General features: G+C 41.9%; 1 non-coding gene across 1 annotated transcript; it reads left to right on the top strand.

The window, feature by feature from the left end:
* The first annotated feature begins 549 nt into the window (after positions 1–549).
* LOC147283526 (small nucleolar RNA R71) lies at positions 550–655 on the top strand. The gene has a single exon (XR_015122706.1). It is a non-coding gene; the product is annotated as a small nucleolar RNA R71 (small nucleolar RNA).
* The last annotated feature ends 5,112 nt before the right edge of the window (positions 656–5,767 follow it).

Raw genomic sequence — 5,767 nt, 5'->3', positions numbered from 1 at the left:
TTGGTGCTTTGGGCAAGGGAAGTGGTGCTTTGAGCAATCTGAGCAATCTTGTCCTCCAAACTAGACCTCTCGGCATTAGGGTGCACATACGGCTTGTTGGTGCTCCCACTAGCTTGCTGTCCATTGTTGTTGCTCCATCTGAAATTCGGGTTGTTCTTCCATCCAGGGTTATAAGTGTTAGAAAATGGATCATATGGCACCCTAGGATAGCTCCCAACCTGGTTTACTTGTTCCACGTCACCCCCTTGTCCTTGCGCACTCATCATCTTCTCTTGAGCCAAAGATAACTTCTGCACCATAGTCTTGATTTCCATAATCTGTCCCTCCATGGTGTTTGGCACATCAGCCACCTCATATAACCCTCTCTTTGGTCCTCCTCTTCCACGATTGGAATCCCATTGTTGAGAACTCAAAGAAAGCGACTCAAACAATTCTGTAGCCTCATCCTCCGTTTTTGACATAAACGCACCACCACATGCTGAATCCACCTTGGCTTGGTCTCTCTCCAACAATCCCTGATAAAAACAGCAAATCACATACCAAGGAGATAAGTTGTGGTGTGGGCAGCTAGTAAGTAACTCATTGAATCTGTCCCAAGTCTCATGGAATGGTTCGTCCGCCTTCTGCACAAATCCAAGGATCTCCTTCCGAATCGAATTAGTCTTGGAAATGGAATAGAACTTGTTCAAAAACTTGCTCGAAAGATCATCCCATGTCGAAATGGAACCACTGGGCAGCGAATACAACCACCTCTTTGCCTTGTCCTTAAGCGCAAAAGGGAACATCCTCAAACGGTACTGATCGGCATTCAGGCCCCTCAATTGTGCGGCTTCACAAACCCCAGAAAACTCCTTCAAAAAGTGGATCGGATCCTCCCCATTCAGCCCATGGTAGCTCGGCAACAAGTGAATCTGACCACTCTTGATTTCGAAATCAGTGGCTATGGTGGCATACCGAATGCACGATGGTTGAGTGGGCAGCGAAGGTGCTGAAAAGTGGCTCAGGGGCTGCGGCACTATCTCATTTGCTTCAGCCATGTCGACACTCTCAGTCTCTTCACTACTCGAATCTGATGCACTAGGTTGCGGGCTGACTTGTGATGCACCTAAAGCTTCGTCCTTGAGCCTCTCCAACCTAGCAACAAGTTCAGGGTTCATAAAACACACCTAATCAAGAGAGAACACACAATCAGTAGAAAGAATGCATATAAAGGCATGGCATTTATTAAAAACTAAAAATTAACAAAAACTGAAATCTAGCTAATATAACCTAATTCTAATGACTAATTACACCAATTCATTGATATTAGAGACGGATAAACGATTTGTTAGAACATGCAAATCCATTAATCGACCTACAACTAACATGCAAGATAGAATAACTAACCTACATAATTAAATAAAACAAATAAAAGAAACAAAACAGCAACAAATAAATAAAGTCCCAATTCATGATTGTTAACGGAAATCAGAAACACAAATTAAACAAACTTAGAAGCATAAACTAAATGAAATCAGAAACGCAAGACACACAAGATTAAACGCATGCACTAATTAAAAAATCAGAAACATAAAGCAACTAGAACAACTACACAATTAAATGAGATCACATAAATTAAATTGCATAAACATAAATAGCTAAATAATTTCAGAACCAAAGCTATAAAGGAATTAAAGAGACAACTAAATAAAACAGCAAACTAATTAAATAAAATCAGTAACATGATCCAACAATAAGAATAGATACTAGAAGGAAAAGGAAAACAAAAATCAGAGGTGCAACAAATGGGGGCTGCGGCAAGGAGGGAGGAAGAAGGAAGCACCTAGCACAAGCAATTGGCTCACGGCAAGGTGAGCTTGGGCTTGCGGCAGCAGGTGGTCCTTCCCTCTCACTTGTCACGCCACCCTCTTCCTAAACCTCTCTCTGAATTCGGCTCACCTTACAAGAATAAAAGTCTGAAACTAAAACCCTAAAACAGCAAAATAAAACTAAGAGGGAGAGAGAGAGTGATTTCGGCTGGAGGAGGAGAGAAAATAATGTTCTCTAAAAGTCTGAATGAGGGGGTTTAAATAGGAGAAGCCTTCCTTGAGAGGCAAGGAAGAGACTTGCGGCTGCATAGGGTTTTCCTTTTCCTAGTGCCTTGCGGCTTCAGCTAGGGTTAGCTGACTAGGGCCTTGCGGCATGGGCTTCCCCCTTTGGGCTTAAGTTGCTCACGCCTAGCCTAGCTAGGGTCCCTCCTTGGCGCATGGGCTGGTAGCCTTGGGCTTTGGGCTTGCATGTTGGGCTTCCATGTTGGGCTTCAGTAGCTTGCACAAGATGGGCTAGGGTTTCACTCCATGGGCTTCCACCTTGGGCTTGTCACTTTGGGCTTGCGCATGGCCCCTTGTCTTGCTAGGGTTTGCATGGCATGCATGCGCATGCATGGGCTGCCATCTTCCTCCTTGCGTGTGGCTTTTGGGCTGCTAGGGTTTGGGCCCATGCATGTGCATGCATGGCCCACTTGGTTCGGCATCCCTAGGGCCCATGGGCCCTCCACTTTTGACTTCCCATTTTGCCCCTCATTTCCATTTGAATTCAAATTCATTTCTTCCCTCCATTCATTTCCATGCATGTCCACCACCTTCTGGAAGCTTCTGGAACCTTGAAAAACATTTCCTGGTGCAACTAGGATTTCTTGAGAATGAGAGATTCCTTATCCATTTCGACTTCTCGTAATGACCATATTGCCCCTGGGGTCTCCTAGTGTCACTAGGACTCCTTTCCCTAGTTGGGTTAGGTTTCCTAGTTCAACCAGGATTTCCTGTTTGAATCAGGATTTCACATTTCTGGCTCCGCAATGATGGTTCTGGACTTGATGTTTCCTAGTGTGACTAGGAATCCTCATTTGACTAGGATTTCTGCACTTTTCCTGGTTTAACCAGGAAATGTCCCAAAATGGCTCCATTTGCTTCTTTTTCTCATTTCTGCTTCATTTGACCTGAAAACACAAAAACAAGACAAGAAACACAAAATAGCGAGTTCTAACACTCTAGGTTAAGGAATTAGTATCATAAAGTGATGCAAAATGCACACTCATCACCCAACCCCATTACCAAGAATAATCCCTTATTCCCTTGTTACTTGTGGTTTAGTGTCTTTGACTATTTCACAGCTAAACCTAACAAATAAACTAGATGCAATTACCCTAAGGTGGCCAGTCAAAGGATGCAAACAACTAGTGACGAGTTCTAATAGATAATGAAAATTTAATACATGCAAACATCAAACTAACAGATCAAGAGACGGATAAACGATTTGTTAAAACATGCAAATCCATTAATCAACCTACAACTAACATGCAAGATAGAATAAATAAGCCTACATAATTAAATTAAATAAAATAAAACAGCAACAAATAATAAAATCCCAATTCATGCTAATAAAATCAGAAACACAAATTTAATTCAAGAACATAAACTAAATAAATTCAAAGGCATAAATAAACATGAAATCAGAATTCTAGAAGGAAAAAGAAAACAAAATCAGAGATGCAATCACAAGGGAGGCTGCGGCAAGGAGAGAGGAAGAATGAGGCACCTAGCAAGCAGGAGGAACTCACGGCAAGGTGAGCTAGGGCTTGCGGCAAGGGCTGGGTCTTTCTCTCTCTCTCACTTGTCACGCCACCTTCTCTCTCTAACTCACTGAATTCGGCTCTCTCTCTCTCTCTCACTCTAACTATCTGAAAAATAAAACCTAAAACTGAAAATAAACTAGGAGGCAAGAGGTGCTAGGGTTCTGAAGTGATGAGGTATATGTTGTATGTTTTCCTAGAGAAAATTAAATAACCTTTTCTGAGCTCTAGGTTAACTCGCAAGTGCACGAATCGCTAAGTAGCAAAGCTTACAAATACGAGGTCGATCCCACAGGGAGTTGTACTAGTGTACGATTACTAACTCAATTAAATTCAATTAACTCAACTCTAACTCACACACGCAAATGGGGGGTTTTGATTGGGTTTTAAGGCTAAACTAAACAAACAGAGAAATTACAAACTTTAAAATGACAACTGAAAGATTTCGGGTAAAATAATATTAAAGAAACACTAGGGGTCAGAATCCACCACTAGCATACCATTCACTTCACTATGGGTATTAACAATCAATAAGTAAACATGTTGACAAAGTTCGTCTACTAAAAGGTTTGGCTAGTCACTTTTAGCAATTACTCCCCTTACTGTGCATAAACTAAGAGCTTCTTGGGCCTTCCTTAGCGAGTTAACTTGCAGGTTCCCTAGTTCTAAGCTAAGGCAGCTGTTACCCATGCAAGAGTCGTTACGATCTGTGAGAGTGACAAACACATAGCGCATAGCTCCAAATTAATGTACCCTATGTCCTCTATGATCTCTTTTCTCATGAATATTATCTTAGGATAACCCACTTGTTGCCTATTGAAACTATCATCCTTTCGAGCTTATTTAGTTTCACAACATAATTCTAGATGCATGCAACCTAAGGTGATCAGTCAAAGATGCAAAACAAATAGATTCAATTTAAACAGAGATCCAAGATTTGTCAACATATAAACAATCAAAATATTAATAATCCATAGTAAAAGTGAACAGCAATGCTAGGGCTTCATCCTAGCCCTAGCCCAATATTCAGCTACACATGATTAAATTCATAAACAAACAAAGCATAATAAAAAATTAAAATAAAAGGAAAGGAGAAAGAAATCAAGCCAAGGCAGCAAAGTAGAGGCGGCTGCAAGAAGATGGCATGGTGGGCTGCTGCTCGGCCTTGGAGTCCACGGCAAGGTGGCAGCAAGGTGGGAGCGTAGGTGGGTGCTGGTGGATGTGGCAAGACTTGTTCCTCCTCCTCAAATGAGTGCAAAAATAAAAGTAAACAAAGGTGCAAAGAGATAGGGGCTGCAGCAGAAAAATAAAGAAAAGAGAAGGAGATGATGGGGGGCTGCGGCCAGAGAAAAGAAAAGAGATGGTGACTGCTAGGGTTTTTGTCAGAAAAATAAAAGAAAGAAAAATAAAGAGAAGGGAGAGAGTGTGGGCTGCGGCAAGAGAATAAGAAAAAGAAGCTAACTAGGGTTTCTGAAAAATAAAAGAGAAGAGACAAAATTTCAGACCCTTTTTCTGATTTTTAGAGATATATTTATAGGGATCAGTAGGAGAGGAATCCTTGGGAGGCAAGGAAGAGAGAAGGTGCGGCTGCTGCTAGGGTTAGGGGAAGCTTTGGGCTTGCGGCAAGGGCTTTGGCTTTGGGCTTCATCTTGGGCTGGTGCATGCATGCATGCATGGCCCCTCAGATTTCGGCATTTGCATAGGCCCATGGCCCATTGGACTTGTTGACTTGTCATAGTTGACCCTTGACCATTAACTTTGACTTCCCATTTTGCCCCTCATTTCCATTTGAGTTCGAATTCATTTCTTCCCTCCATTTATTCCCAAGGATGTCCACCACCTTCTAGAAGCTTCTGGAACCTTGATTGTGTAGAGTTGACTTTGATCAACATTTCCTAGTGTGACTAGGATTTCTTGTAAATGAAGGATTCCTTATCCATTTTGACTTCTCATAATGACCATATTGCCCCTGGGGTCTCTTAGTGTCATTAGGACTCCTTTCCCTAGTTGGGTTAGGTTTCCTAGTTCAACCAGGATTTCCTGTTCCAATCAGGATTTCTCATTTCTGGCTCCGCAATGATGGTTCTGGACTTGATGTTTCCTAGTGTGAATAGGAATCCTCATTCAACTAGGATTTCTGCACTTTTCCTGGTTTGA

Source organism: Dryas octopetala, chromosome 5, assembly GCF_963921425.1.
Source record: "Dryas octopetala chromosome 5, drDryOcto1.1, whole genome shotgun sequence".
Lineage (NCBI taxonomy): Eukaryota > Viridiplantae > Streptophyta > Magnoliopsida > Rosales > Rosaceae > Dryas > Dryas octopetala.
The sequence above is the reverse complement of the archived record's forward strand: the minus strand, read 5'-3'. Positions and strand labels throughout refer to the sequence as shown.